This window comes from Pleurodeles waltl, chromosome 1_2, assembly GCF_031143425.1.
Source record: "Pleurodeles waltl isolate 20211129_DDA chromosome 1_2, aPleWal1.hap1.20221129, whole genome shotgun sequence".
In the NCBI taxonomy this organism is placed as follows: domain Eukaryota; kingdom Metazoa; phylum Chordata; class Amphibia; order Caudata; family Salamandridae; genus Pleurodeles; species Pleurodeles waltl.
Genome location: NC_090437.1, coordinates 515,462,561 through 515,478,425, shown reverse-complemented (window position 1 = coordinate 515,478,425; position 15,865 = coordinate 515,462,561).

Here is a 15,865-nt window from a genome sequence, read left to right as displayed (position 1 = left end):
TGGTATGAAGAACAGTTGGTTGGGGATTTGTGAGGATTAAGGAGTAATGTTACGTGAGATTCTAACATTGTGTTGGTAACGGAGCCTGTAGTTAAAAATTAATTGAATATATGTGCTAGAGACTCGGATAATAATGGACAAATGCTTTATTAAAGATGGCAGGAAACCTATCTGGTCCTGGCGCTTTATGTGTAGCGGAGGGTGGTTGTTAATGACTGTTCTAACCTCATTCGGACTATTGTACGACTCTAGCTGGTTCAACTCTTCTCTACACTCTCGGGGAGCATAGCCTTCCAGATGTCCATCTTGGAGATGTTCATCTAGGGCTTGGGCTCCATAAAGAGCAGAGTTATAGTCATGAAAGTCCAATGTTATATATGGCGTTGTGATAAAAGTTTGTCCCATGTCATCGTGGATTTCGTGGATGTGACTGCCAGTGTCCCAAGGAGCGAGGGCAAGGACATTCCGCCACCTCCAAAACAGAAAAAGTTGCCCACATCCCAGAGGGAGAAGGCGAAAACACCTGCCACCAAAGGCTCAGGCAAGACAAAAGTTGAAAGTGGCAAGACAGGTGCGCCACCATCCAAGGTGGGGAAGGGCCTGAAAATTAAAGGCAAGTCCATGTCGACACCAACCTGTACGGCGGACAAGACCGCCACCGCCACCTGCACTGCTGCCAGCACCCCAGACACTGAGCCCTTCACCAGCACCGCAGACACTGTGCCCTTCACAAGCACCGCAGTCAGTAAGCCCGCCACCAGCACCGCCGCTACTGACACCGCCGCCAGCACCGCAGTCAGTGAGCCCGCCACCAGCACCACCGCTACAGGCACCGCCGCCAGCACCACAGTCAGTGAGCCCGCCACCAGCACCGCAGTCAGTGAGCCCGCCACCAGCACTGCAGTCAGTGAGCCCGCCACCAGCACCGCCGCCACAATGACCGCCACCAGGACCGATGCCACAGAGCCCAACTCAAGCACCGCCGCTATTGACCCCGCCGCCAGCACCGCCAGCGGCCCAGCAACATCCTGAGCCAGTGGCACCACCGCAGACATGGCTGCCATCCCCAGTGGTCATTCGTACGAGGCTGGTGGTCAGTTCCAGGGGCCTGGGCAGCTTGCATGTTGCACCACCGTCAGTGGAGATTCACATCCACTACCTCAGTCCTTGGCAGGATGAAGCACTCTGGGCACAAAGCCCCCTCCAGAACCAGTGGAGATTAACTTCCACTACCTTAGTCCTTGACAGGATGAAGCACTCTGGGCACAAAGCCCCCTCCAGAACCAGTGGAGATTCACATCCACTACCTCAGTCCTTGGCAGGATGAAGCACTCTGGGCACAATGCCCCCTCCAGAACCAGTGGAGAAAGGTATCCACTACCTCAGTCCTTGGCAGGATGAAGCACTCTGGGCACCAGGCCCCCTCCAGAACCAGTGGAGGCTGTTATCCACTTGAGAGACTGTGGCTTTGCACTCCCCAGGATGAAGCAGTGGGCAAACCACCCACTGGAGAGACTTGAGAGACTGTGGCTTTGCACTCCCCAGGATAAAGCAGTGGGCAAACCACCCACTGGAGAGACTTGAGAGACTCTGGCTTTGCACTCCCCAGGATAATGCAGTGGGCAACCCACCCACTGGAGAGACTTGAGAGACTGTGGCTTTGGACTCCCCAGGATAAAGCAGTGGGCAACCCACCCACTGTAGAGACTTGAGGGACTGTGGCTTTGTACTCCCCAGGATAAATCAGTGGGCAAACCAACCACTGGAGAGACTTGAGAGACTGTGGCTTTGCACTCCCAAGGATACATCAATGGCCATGGAGCCCCCTCGTGGAACTGGTGTCGTGCACTCATCCAGCTGAGGTGCCCCCTTCCCCCTGAGGTGCCTGTTTCATTAAGATCTGATGCCCCAGCAGTGTTCTCTCCGTTTTGAGTCTGGTATCGAGTGTGGGCCGCGCCCATTCATTTTGGGCCCAGTGGTCCACGAACTGTGAGTGGTGCACTACCCGGACTTGATTGGTTGGTGTACATAATTTTTTATACTGTATATAAAGTTAAATGGATTTTTATTGATTACAATCGTTCAACTCATTTCCTTTTGTCCTTGCGTTCTTGAAAGAGGGGTGGGGGAGTGTAAATGTAATGTTGCAGCATGTATGGTGTGTATGTTGTTGTGGGTGAGGGTGGGGGTGTTGCTAGTCACTCTCTTTTCCCTCCCCCCTCCCCTGTGCTGTGGGTGCAGTACTCACCGTGGTCGTCGTCGCCGCCGTCTTTCGTGCTCCTGGTAGAGGAGCAGGAATACTATCGCAGGGAGTATTTGGAGTTCAGGCTCCATGGCATCCTGGTTCCTCATGGGTTGTGTAGAGGTGAGTGTTTTCCCTTCCAAGTCCTGTTTCTGCTGTGTTTTTGTTTGCGTTGAATCCGCGCCGGAAAAGGTGGCGGATTGGCCTGTCATAATAGTGTGGGCGGTACATTGTCTTCCGCCTGTCTGTTGGCATTGACCGCCATGCTGTTTGTTTGTACCGCCGTGGCGGTCGGTGTGTTAAAGTGGCTGTCTAGGTTGGCGGTTTCCGCCATGGTCGTGATTCCAATTTTTTTACCGCCGGCCTGTTGGCGGTCTTACCGCCGCTTTAACACCGACCGCCAGGGTTGTAATTAGGGCCATAATCAGATAAAAAATATTTATCAACATAGGCATATGTAGTCCATAGCTGTTTGAATATGGTGGTTATGAAGGAAAGAGCAAACTCTTGAGTAGTTTTCTGAAGACAAAATAGTTATTTGTGGCTTTTATAGTTGGGGGTAATGAATTCCATAGTTTGGCTGCTTGAACGGAGAAGGATCTACCACCTATAGTCTTTTTCTTGTATGGTGGTGTTCTAAGGCGGGGTGTCAATCTTGAGCAGAGGTGTCTTTGTTGAATGTATTTGGTTATTTTGTTTCTGATAAAAAGCGGTCCTTTTCCATGTATAGCTTTGTGGGTGATACAAAGCAGCTTGAAGGTGCATCTTCCGGCAACGGGTAACCAGTGGAGTGCTCTCAAGGCAGGGGAGATGTGGGCTTGTGGCTTTACATGTAATAGTATCCTGGCTGCGGAATTCTGAATACGTTGTAGTTTTTTCATAATAGATAGAGATGATCCATGGTAGAGGCCATTGGCATAATCCAGTTTGGATAGTACAAGCGAGACAGTAGCTTGCACCTTGTGTGGAAATCCGAGGTGGGGGGAAGATGCGTCGTAGAGTCTTCAAGGTGATGAAGCTTGTTTGTGCTAATTTGTCCACGTGGGCATTCATTGTTAACTTGGAGTCCATGGTGATTCCAAGGTTTTTAAGTTCCTTGGATAATTGAGGAGGTGCTCTGAGATCGTCAGGCCAGGCGCACAGTGGGTCATAATTTTTCCAGTCACTACATATGAGTATTTCTGTTTTGGAGGCATTTAGATTGAGATGGCTCCAAGTAACCCACTGATCGATGGCTCTGAGGCAACTGGAGATTAATGAGTTTTCAATGTTTTTGGGGCATTCCAATTTAAGTAGTATTTGTGTGTCATCTGCATAGTTGTAGCATGTGAGATGAAAATCATTGATTAGTTCTGGTAATGATATAATGTAGATGGTATAGAAGAGGTCATAATATGTGGAATACTCAGCTGTGCATGGTGAAGGCCCGAGCTATAGTTACCTTAAACCAGCCAGTTTCTGCGGCCAACCCCCCTAACCACCCAAACCCTATGATGTGCCAGGTCTTTGGCTGTGCACGGAAGGTGTGGGTTGTGGCCCCACTGTGTGTGAAAATAGGTGTGAGAGGCTGTAGCTGGGGTGAGAGAGGCTGTCAGAGTGTCTGCCTGGGTGTGAGAGAGAGTACATCAGTTTTTTAGTAGGGGCGTCAGTATGTGCACTGGTCTGTGAGTGGGTGCATAAGGGGGTCAGTTGGTCTATGAGTGTGTGTGTGACAGTCTGAGTGGGTGTGTAAGTGGGCAACTGGCTGATGAGGATCTGTGAGTGATTGCTTAAGTGTCTGAGTGGGTGTGTGAGTGTGAGAAATTGATTGAAAGAGATACAGAGAAAGAGAAAGTTAGAAGGAGAGAGAGAAAGTTAGAAGGAGAGAGAGAGCTTTTAGGCTTTGATTTCTGATACACCTAGAATTAGATACTTGTGTAAAATTTTAAATAAAAAATGTATCTGGCATTTGTACAAAATATAATAATTTGCACTTAAAAAAAAAAAAAAAAAGGGAAACTTGAACCCTCAATGTTCAGTGAGAAGGTCTGCGAGTTTCACACTGAGCTATTGCTTTTTTAAAAACTCTTTATGGGCTATTTGGAACTGCGAGCGCATGCGTACAGGGGACAGAGATAAAAGCTCCACTATTTGACACTGGGATGTGTTTGACAGGTCCCGCTGTCAAACAGCTATGTCCTGGGGGTAGCCACCCCAGGACATAGCAGGAGCTGGCCCTAGGGGATGGCGGTCCCCAGGGCCATCAGTGGCTACAGGAGGGAGACGCACGGGCCCCCCGTCCAATGTAGGGATAGCCCCAGGGAGGTGGTGGTCCCCAGAGCTAAAGGGGTCTGAAATAGACCCCCTTTCTATATTTTTTTTGTCGCAGAGAGGTGGTGATCCGTGTGGCTGTGAGAGGCTGCACCCCTGCACCAAATGTAGACATTGCCCCAGGGAGATGCTGACCCCCAGGGCTCGGTGTGTGTGTGTGGGGGGGCATGAGGCCCCCCGAAACAAAGTTTACAAATTACCCCAGAGAGGTTGTAGGGTTTGGGGGGGGCAACATGACCCCTCTGCATCAAATTTAAAATTGCTCTGGGGAGGTAGTGGCCCTGGGGTGCGGGGGACGTGTGGTCCCCGCATATATCAGGAAAAGTCACTCAATTATGTGGTAAATTGGTAAATTGTGGAAATATGTGGTGTAGTGTGGAACTATGTTGAATGGTGTGGAATTATGTGGTGTTGAGTTTGGTAAGGACCGGTAAAGCGAGTCCGAGTGAGTGAATTGTAAGCAGGTTAGTACTTATGTCAGTTATATATAAGAATCTGCTACTACTAAATGGCCAGAAGGGCACATACATTTTATAGCATATAAAGTATATCAGCTCTATGAAAACACAAAGCTTTCGGTGCAGGTTTTAGTTTAATACTGAAATCAATCTTAGGAGCTGAGAAATAAAAAACACAGCACAATATGCTCATGGAGTCACAGCTAGCAACAAGGCACCATAAATACAATTTGGAACATGCTGATGCAGAATAAACCATATTAAATGTAAGGACTGTTTCGCTAAATTTACAACAAACTGTGCTGTAAAAGGCCAATAGAGCAGGGGAACTAAGTAATGTTTTGTACAAGAATAACCTAAGTGAATAGCTATTGTTTATAAATTGCTGGATAAACAAGCGACGAAGCCGGCACTTATATGGGAGTGAAATGGTTAACAAAAATGATGCCTCTATTTGGATGGTTGGGCAAGGTGCATGTTTGAAGCTGTTGCATATAATGATCTGCAGCTTCTAAAAAAACAGCAGGGTTGGGGATAAAGCTCTTTGAACTATAGTAGAATCCTAATTAAAACAAGCTCGGCAAGAGCATGCATGTCCAGATTCTGAATGTGCTGCTGGCTGAAGGAAGCATGCATGTGCACTTCAGAACTTCAAGGAAAGTGGAGATAGATTAAACAAAGCGACGTACTGTGTGCCAGTGAAACTGCCGCTTCGTGCCGATGCATGGAACAGAAATAAAATATCCCTGCACAGTAGACTCATGATTTAAAGCTTAAATGTCTTCATTTTAGTACAATCTGCCTTAAAACCTAACTGATATACAGCCATTTGGTGTCTTTGTTAGCACTTTCATTAACAGTGTAACAACACGTAGCTTGGAGAAAAACCTAGCGCTACCAGACCCTAATGCCCTTCTTTGGAAAGAGTTGTATTTTCTTTAAAGCTATGTTTTCTTTTTGAGCATTTGGAAGGCTGCTATTCCTCAGGACAAACGCATCATGCACCGACTCTGGATACTTAGGTGGTCATTACAACCCTGGCGGATGGTGTTAAAGCGGCGGTAAGACCGCCAACAGGCTGGCGGTAAAAAAATTGGAATTACGACTGTGGCGGAAACCGCCAACAAAGACAGCCACTTCAACACTCCGACCGCCACGGCGGTACAGACAAACAGCTTGGTGGTCACCGCCAACAGACAGGAGGAAGACAATGTACCGCCCACAGTATCACAACCTACCAATCCGCCACCTTTTCCGGGGCGGATTCCTCGCGGACAAAAACACAGCAGAAACAGGACTTCGAAGGGAAAACGCTCACCTCTACATACCCCATGAGGAATCCGGACGCCATGGAACCCGAGCTGCACATCCTGCCAGCCCTCATCTTCTTGCTCCTCTACCAGGAGCACGAACGTCGGCGGCGAAGACAACGGTGAGTACTGCACCTACGACACAGGGGGGGGGAGGGAAAAACAGGGACACACACATGCAACACCCCCACCCCCACCCTCACCCGCTACAACACACACACTAATACATATTTATACATTATAGTTACACCCCCCAACCCCCCTGGAAGAATGCAAAGACAAAAGGAAATGAGTGTAACCATTGTAATATATTAAAATCAAGTAAGCAAAAATATATATATACACCATAAACAAAATATACACCAAGCTTAGTAGTCCAGGTAGTGCTCCAATGAAGTCCGTGGAACACTGGGTCCACACGGTATGGGCGAGGCCCACACAAGATCCCCGACTGTGACGGAGAGAACACTGCAGGGGGTCAGAGAGCAAGAAAACAGGCACCTCAGGGGGAGGGAAAGGGGGGGCACTCCAGCCGGTGGAGTGCACAATGCCAAATCCACGAGGGGGCCACATGCCCACTGTTCCATCCTGGGGAGTGCAAAGCCACAGTCTCACAAGTCTCTACAGTGGGTGGGTTGCCCACTGTTCAATCCTGGGGAGTGCAAAGCCACAGTCTCTCAAGTCTATACAGTGGGTGGGTTGCCCACTGTGCCATCCTGGGGAGTGCAAAGCCACAGTCACTCAAGTCTATACAGTGGGTGGGTTGCCCACTGTGCCATCCTGGGGAGTGCAAAGCCACAGTCTCTCAAGTGGATGACAGTCTCCACTGGTTCTGGAGGGGGCATGGTGCCCAGAGTGCTTCATCCTGCTAAGGACAGAGGTAGTGAATGCCTTTCTCCACTGGTTCTGGAGGGGGCATGGTGCCCAGAGTGCTTCATCCTGCTAAGGACAGAGGTAGTGGATGCCTTTCTCCACTGGTTCTAGGGGGCATGGTGCCTAGAATTCTTCATCCTGCTAAGGACAGAGGTAGTGGATGACAGCCTCCACTGGTTCTGGAGGGGGCATGGTGCCCAGAGTGCTTCATCCTGCTAAGGACAGAGGTAGTGGATGGGAATATCCACTGGTTCTGGAGGGGGCTCTGTGCCCAGAGTGCTTCATCCTGCTCGTGACGGACTCAGTAGCGTCAGTGCCCTTGGCGCTCATGGGCCAGCGGTGCTTGTAGCGGCGGTGCCCTGTTCAGCGGTGCATGAAACGGCGGTGCCCTGTTCAGCGGTGCATGAAGCGGTGGTGCACTGTTCAGCGGTGCTTGTAGCAGCGGTGCCCTGTTCAGCGGTGCTTGTAGCGGCGGTGCCCTGTTCAGCGGTGCTTGTAGCGGCGGTGCCCTGTTCAGCGGTGCATAAAGCGGCGGTGCCCTGTTCAGCGGTGCATGAGGCGGTGGTGCACTGTTCAGCGGTCCTTGTAGCGGTGGTGCCCTGTTCAGCGGTGCTTGTAGCGGCGATGCCCTGTTCAGCGGTGCTTGTAGCGGCGGTACACTGTTCAGTGGTGCTTGAAGCAGCGGTGCCCTGTTCAGCAGTGCATGAGGCGGCAGTGCAGTGTTCAGCGGTGCTTGGAGCAGCGGTGCCCTGTTCAGCGGTGCTTGTAGCGGCGGTGCCCTGTTCAGCTGTGCATGAAGCGGCGGTGCCCTGTTCAGTGGTGCATGAGTCGGCGGTGCACTGTTCAGCGGTGCTTGTAGCGGCGGTGCCCTGTTCAGCGGTGCTTGTAGCGGCAGTGCCCTGTTCAGCTGTGCAGGAGGCGGCAGTGCCCTGTTCAGTGGTGCTTGAGGCGGCGGCCTCCTTTGCAGTGACTCAGCTGCTGGCGGTCCTCTCTGTCCCAGCGGTGCTTGTGCTGGCGGTCCTCTCTGTCCCAGCAGGGCTTGTGCTGGTGGTCCTCTCTGTCCCAGCGGTGCTTGTGCTGGCGGTCCTCTCTGTCCCAGCGGGGCTTGTGCTGGCAGTCCTCTCTAGCCCAGCGGGGCTTGTGCTGGCCCCCTGGGCAGCAGGGCAGGTGGGCAGAGGGGATGATGGTGGTGGCCTCCTGGACAGCGGGGATGATGGCGGTGGCCTCCTGGGCAGCGGGGATGATGGCGGACTCCTCCGCCGTGCTCCTCTTCCCAGACTTTTCGGGTTTCTTGTGGCCCTTCCCCACCTTGGAGGGTGTCGCAGCTGACTCCACACTCCCACCGGGACCTCTGGGAGCGGCTTTGGTGGCTGGAGTCTTCCCCCTCTCCCGCCGTGCACTGGCCAACTTTTGATGCTTGACAGATGGGGGACTGTCCGTGCTGTGGCTCCGTGCCACACTGGCTGCCCTGCTGCCCGGTGCACTCCAGATTCCGGTGACTACAGGCACCACTGGTCCCGGAGATGTTGGGGCTGGGGTGCTAGGTTGGGACCTGGAGAGTCGGGCCCTAGGACACGGACGGGGTGGGGAGATGTGGGAAAGAGGTCAAGGTTGGATAGGAAAAGTTTTTGGGAGACACTGGGACGGGTAGCTGGAGGGGGTTTGGGAGTGGAGGAAGAGGTTGTGGTTGTAGGAGGTGTTCGTTTGGTGACTTTGGGTGAAGGTGCATGTGCTGGGGGCTGTCGTGAGCTGGATGGCTGTTGGGTGGGTGTGTGCCTGCATTTGTGTATCTTGGGAGGTGGCGTCACAGACACACTGGGCAAGGACACAGGGGACGTGTGAATGGTAGTGGGCGGGGTGTGGTGGTGGGTGTGCTGGTGATGGCAGTAGTGGCTGTAGATGTAGTGCATGCAGGAGTGTAGACGAGACTGGGAGGGAGACGAGGAGGAGGGGGACACAGTGGAGGCAGTGGATGTTGGTGTGTCTGCATGTGTGTGATGCTTGCATGAGTGCCTGTGGGATGTGTGGTGCTTATGTTTGCCTGAGCTTCTCTTGTGTGTTGACGTGTGTGCATGCTGGTCTGAAGGTGTGCTTGGGATTGGCTGGGGTACAGGGGATTGGGTCTGGACGGAGGATGTTGGAGGCGGGAGGCTAGAGACAGGGACAATGGCTGCCATCAGTGCTGAGGCCAGAGTCTGAAAAGCTTGCTGAAGGGCTGCCTGACCAGAATGAATGCCCTCCAGTAATGCATTGGTTTGTTGCAACTGCTTTTCGACACCCTGGATGGCATTCAAAATGGTAGACTGCCCAACAGTGAGGGACCTGAGGAGGTCAATGGCCTCCTCACTGAGGGCAGCAGGGGTGACTGGGGCAGCGGCTGAGGTGCCTGGGGCGAAGGTGATGCCCACCCTCCTGGGTGAGCGGGCACGGGGCAAAGGCTGAGGGGCTGCTGGGAGGGCGGTGCTGGTAGGGGGGTAGCAGCTGTACCTGTAGATGCGGGGGGCACAGATGTTGCCGCCACCACAAGGGAGCTCCCATCAGAGGACGAGTCAGTGTCGCTGGTCTCAGCTCCTGTCCCTGCCGTGGAGCTCCCCTCGCCCTCCGTCCCACTGGTGAATTCAGACTCCGTAGTGTCGCCCTCCAGGGCCATGTGGGATGCAGCTCCCTCGTGCTCCGGTGCCACTGCTCCTCTGCCTGATGATGCTAATGCACACAAGAACAGGGAGACCACAAAAAGGGGGGGACGACAGAAGAAAGACATGTTCAGTGCATGCATTACCGCTACCGTTGGCGGACACGACAGACACAGAAGCCCCCTGCACTACACCGCGCTCTTGGGCTCCACTGTTCAATCCCTGGGAAATGGCCTACTAGGCTATGGATGACATCTGCACAAATGGATGACACAGGGGCATGACTAGGTGTACTTGACACTCTACAGAAGTGGGGTGGGGTGCCACATGGGCTGCCTTTCGGAGGGACCTTGCCTACTAAACTCACCCTGGCCTAGGGAAACCCACAGCCCACCTCCTCCACCCAGACACCTCCACTGCACGCAAAATCAGCAGAATGAGAGTGTACTCACCCCCTTGTGGCTGCTGTGATGCCCTCAAGCGCCCATCCAACTCTGGGTACGCCACCGCCAGGATCCTGAACATCAGGGGGGTCATGGTGCAACAGGCACCCCTCCCACGTTGGGAGGCCATCCCCAGCTGAGCCTCCGCCGTCTTCTTGCTCCATCGGCAAATGTCCTCCCATCTTTTCCGGCAGTGAGTGCTCCGTCTGTGGTAAACCCCCAGGGTCCGGACAATCCTTGGCGATGGCACGCCAAATATCTTTTTTCTGGTGGGCGCTGACCTACATGAATTGTACATGGGGAAAAGAAAAGTTATTCCCAACTGCACCGTCACAGTCATTGGCCCCCATCCATACCCTTGCCATGTGGCACATGCACTCACCGTCGTTTCATGTACGCCGCAATCTCCCCCCCCTTCTTACATCCACCCCACTCCACACAGGCATAGCCCATACAGCATGTTCCCAGTGTACCTACCTGTTTGTCTGGAGGACCGTAGAGTAGCGTTTACTGGGGGAGGACCCCGTCCACGAGTTTCTCCAACTCCTCCGATGTGAAGGCAGGGGCCCTTTCCCCAGACACTCGAGCTATTGTCTCTTCCAGACCGAGGTCACAGCAGCACTTGCAGTGTAGGTCCTCTTGTGTCGAAGATCAGGTATAGAGTGATTGAACAGATAGAAAATGGTGGTCACGTCCGCTGCGGTGCGTACCGTCACCACAGGCGTACATCGTCATTGGCTCCTGGGACCCATAGGGTCCAATGTTAACCAATGCAGCATTGCGCTGCGGTCTTCGACCGCCTACCGCGACGGTGTACAACGCCAGCGCAGTTACCTCACATCCCATTGTCCCACTTTAGAGGTCAGGCAGCCGCCATTTCAGGGGCCCCCATGGCTTCATTTTTAAGTGCGTCACACATACCTAGGCCTAGACTCAACACACATACAGGCCACTTTTCGGATTAGGATTCGTGTTCTGTGTAAGCTGTGGGTACGTACCTCTGAGTTGTTTGACTCTGTGCTCGCTGTTGTCCTTCATAGGCACTGTCCGCTGGGACATGTGAGGAGATGGCGGCATCCTCCGGTGTACAGACTGCTGGTGGACCTGTCGACAATGGAGGAAAGACAAGTGATCATCACATACAGGCTTGACCGTGCCACAATCCAGGAACTGTGTACCCAGCTGGAGCCAGACCTGATGTCAGCTATCCGCCATCCCACAGGAATCCCCCCTCAAGTGCAGGTGCTGTCAGTGCTCCATTTCCTTGCAAGTGGGTCATTTCAAACAACAGTGGCCATAGCATCAGGGATGTCCCAGCATATGTTTTCAAACGTGTTGTCCAGAGTGTTGTTTGCCCTGCTGAAACACATGCAGAGCTACATCGTTTTCCCTCAGGTGGAGGTTTGCCTACAGTGAAAGGTGATTTCTATGCCCTGGGACATATCCCCAACATCATAGGTGCCATTGATGGGACACATGTGGCTTTGGTTCCCCCCGCAGTAGTGAACAGGTGTACAGAAACCAGAAGAGTTATCATTCCATGAATGTGCAGATGGTGTGTTTGGCAGACAAGTACATCTCCCATGTGAATGCCAAGTTCCCTGGCTCAGTGCATGACGCCTACATCCTGCGGAATAGCAGCATCCCTTATGTGATGGGTCAACTCCAGAGGCACCGTGTGTGGGTGGACGTAGGTGAGCACCTGGAAGCAAGACAGTGGGAATGGTTTTCTGGGTCTGGGGTTATCCCTACAGGTTAGTGTGTGTCTAACAGTTGTCCCTCGCCATTTGCAGGTGACTCTGGTTACCCCAACCTGTCATGACTACTGACCCCAGTGAAGAATCCCAGGACAAGGGCAGAGGAACGCTACAATGAGGCACATGGGCGAACACGGCGGATAATCGAGCGGACCTTCGGCCTCCTGAAGGCCGGGTTCAGGTACCTCCATATGACAGGTGGATCCCTATTCTACTCACCAAAGAAGGTGTGCCAGATCATCGTGGCCTGCTGTATGCTTCACAACTTGGCTTTGCGACGAAAGGTGCCTTTTCTGCAGGAGGATGGTCCAGATTGTGGTATTGTTGCATCTGTGGAGCCTGTGGACAGTGAAGACGAGGAAGCAGAAGAAAAGGACATGGACAACAGGGACTCGGTGATCCAGCAATATTTCCAGTGAGAAACAGGTAATAATACAAACCTGCCTACTACATGTACTTTAACACTACTACCTCTCTACTGTCTGTCATTTTCACCCAGTGTATGGTCTATGAGTTGTCACTTTCCCTTACGATTTCACAGATGTGGGTCCCACTGTGTGCAACTGCTTTGATTCCTCATGGACTAGAGCTGTGTGACATAGGTATGTTGACATTACAATTGAAAGAGCTTTTTGCCACAGTAATTGCTAATACACTATTCCAAAAATCACAGACTGACTCCAGATTGTTTTGTGCTTCAAGGGTGTTTATTTAAGTGCAAAATATTGGCGGGGTTGCAAAATTGTGAGGGGTGATGGTGGAGGAATGTCCATGGCAGAGTCCAGTCTATTAGTCTCACAGGTGCATTGCCCAAATGGGCATAGGAAGTGGAGCTGGGGCAGTTTAAGGATGGACAGGGTGACAAAGTGGGACTGAAGGATGACATTCTGGGTGGTCTCATTTCTTGGCGGGGGTCTTGGCATCGTTCTCTGTCTTTGTCCTGGATCTCCGGGACCGTTTGTGGGGTGGTTCTCCCTCGGCAGGGGGTGGGGTGCTGGTGTGGTGGTCCGGTGGCGTGCATCCTGTCCACTAGCGCCGGCGGAGGTGGTGGGCAGTTCATCGTCCATGCTAGTGTGAGGGGCCCCTTGTTGTGCCACAGTGTCCCTCCTGGTGTTGAGTACTTCCTTCAGCACCCCTACGATGGTGCCCAGGGTGGAATTGATGGATCTGAGTTCCTCCCTGAAGCCCAAATACTGTTCCTCCTGCAGGCACTGGATCTCCTGAAACTTTGCCAGTACTGTTGCCATTGTCTCCTGGGAGAGGTAGTAGGCTCCCATGATGAAGGAGAGGGCCTCGTGGAGAGTGGGTTCCCTTGGCCTGTCCTCCCCCTGTTGCACAGAAGCCCTCCCAGTTCCCCTGTGTTCCTGGGCCTCTGCCGCTGCCCCCAGGTCCCTGTTGTTGTTGGGGTGGTGGGTTAGCCTGGGTTCCCTGTAGTGGTGGACACACTGCTGATTGACGTGTCCTGGGGACAGAGGTATGGGCCCGCTGGGTGGGTGCTGTGCTGGTGTTTCCAGAGAGGGGAAGCTCTGTGGTGGCCTGTGACTGTGTGAGGGGAACCGATTGTCCCGAGGTCCCCAATGGGCAGGGCTGGTCATCTAGATCCAGTTGGACAGAGCTGCTATCATCACTGTGGGCCTCTTCTGTTGGTGGTTTGGACATGTGTGGACCCTCCTGTCCGGTGACGTTGGGTAGGGGTCCTGCAGCGGTATAAAAGGATGTTTATTACATCTGTGTGTGGCATGGTGTGCAATGGGTGGGTGACCGTGTACCCCAGTGCTTGCATTCCTGTGTGAGACCTTGTGTGATGATGGTTTAGGGGGGTGTATGGGTTTGTGCAGTGGGCATGCTTTGGTGATGGGTGTCCATGCTTTGGAGTTGCATGCAGGGCTTGGTGTTGGGATGTGTGGTTTGTGATAGTGGGACATCTGTGAGGAGTTGGAGTGATGGGGATGAGGGTGGGGGTATGTGATGGCATGCAGGTAGGGTGGGGGGTGTAATAGTTAAGATTTGACTTACCAGAGTCCAGTCCGCCATCTGCTCTTGCGAGGCCCTCAGGATGCAGAATCGCCAAGACCTGCTCCTCCCATGTTGTTAGTTGTGGGGGAGGCGGTGGGGGTCTGCCGCCAGTCCGCTGAACCGCAAGGTGGTGTCTTGAGACCACGGAACGCACCTTCCCCCATAGGTCGTTCCACCTCTTCCTGATGTCATCCCGATTTCTTGGGTGCTGTCCCACTGCGTTGACCCTGTCCACTATTCTTCGCCATAGCTCCATCTTCCTTGCAATGGAGGTGTGCTGCACCTGTGATCCGAATAGCTGTGGCTCTACCCGGACGATTTCCTCCACCATGACCCTGAGCTCCTCCTCCGAGAACCTGGGGTGTCTTTGCCGTGCCATGGGGTGGTGTGGGTGATGTGTGGGATGGTGTGTGTGGTGATAAGTGTGCTGATATGTAGTGGGGTGTTGTGTGAGGTGCGTGGAAGTTATGTGGGTGATGGTGTTGTGCGCCTGTGGATGCTAGTATTGTTGATGGTGGTGTCTCTCTCTGTGCTTCTTTCTCAATTGTTGTCATAGGGGTTTGTGGGTGATGTGGGTGTGTGTTTTATATTGTATTGGGTGTGTGGGAGTGGTGTGTGTATGTGTATCAGGTCTGTGTATTTCGATTTGTCCAATGTGGCTGTGTTTTGTATGTGTGTGTGTATTTTGAGCGCGGCGGTGTGTACCGCCAATGGAATACCGTGGTTGAAAGACCGCCGCGTGGATTCGTGTGTCGTGATATTGTGGGCATATTTCTGTTGACATGATGGTGGAGGTTTTGTTTTCGCCAGTTTATCACTGACCTTTGGTGTGGCGGACTTGTGTGGGTGTCTGAATTTTGGCGGATTCCGTGCTGTGGGTCATAATAGCTGTGGCGGATTTTCGCGGCGGTGTGTTGGCGGTCTTCTGCACGGCGGTAAGCGGCTTTTACCGCCAATGTTGTAATGAGGGCCTTAGTATTAACGTGGGAGATGTACTGGTCCGCCAAGCACACCATATGCACATTCATGGAGTGGAAACTCTTACGATTCCTGAACACCTGTTCATTCTGGTGGGGGGGCACAAATGCAATATGTGTTCTGTCAATTGCACCAATTATACTGGGGATATGTCCCACTGCATAAAACCCAGCCTTCACAGTGGCCAAATCCTCAACCTGGGAGAATGCAATGTAGCTGCACACGTTTTTTTATCAGGGCAGGCAACAATCTTGTCAGCACTATTGAGAACATTGGCTGTGACATTCCTGTTGCCAAGCCCACTGTCACTTGGAAAGAACCAGTTGCCAGGAAATGGAGAACTGATAGCACTTGCACAAGAGTGGGGATCCCAGAGGGCTGACGGATAGCAGGTATCAGGTCAGGCTCCAATTGGGCACACAGCTCTGTGATTGTGGCCCTGTCCAGTCTATAGGTGAGGATAATGTGCCTGTCCTCCAGTGTAGCCAGGTCCACCAGGGGTCTGTACATGGGGGTATGTCTCCATCTCCTATTCATCCGCAGCGGTAGGTATTCAAGGGACAAAAGAGTGAGGAGGCTGTCACAAACTGAACAATGGAGCCACACCAGTAGTCCGCAATCTGTAAACATGTAATGGGACGGTGCAATTTGTCAAGTATGTGCCTATTTATGCTGAAGCAGCATTATCCCAAAGGCCTGTTCCCCCCTGAAATTGCGTCCGCCTGTCCTGTGTGGAGGGACAGGTGGAAGTGAGGTAATGCTGCTGACATTGTGTGCTGTGGCAGTAGGTGGTCGGGAACCACCGTGCAACTCCTCATTGGTTATAATTGGGCCCTATGGGGTAC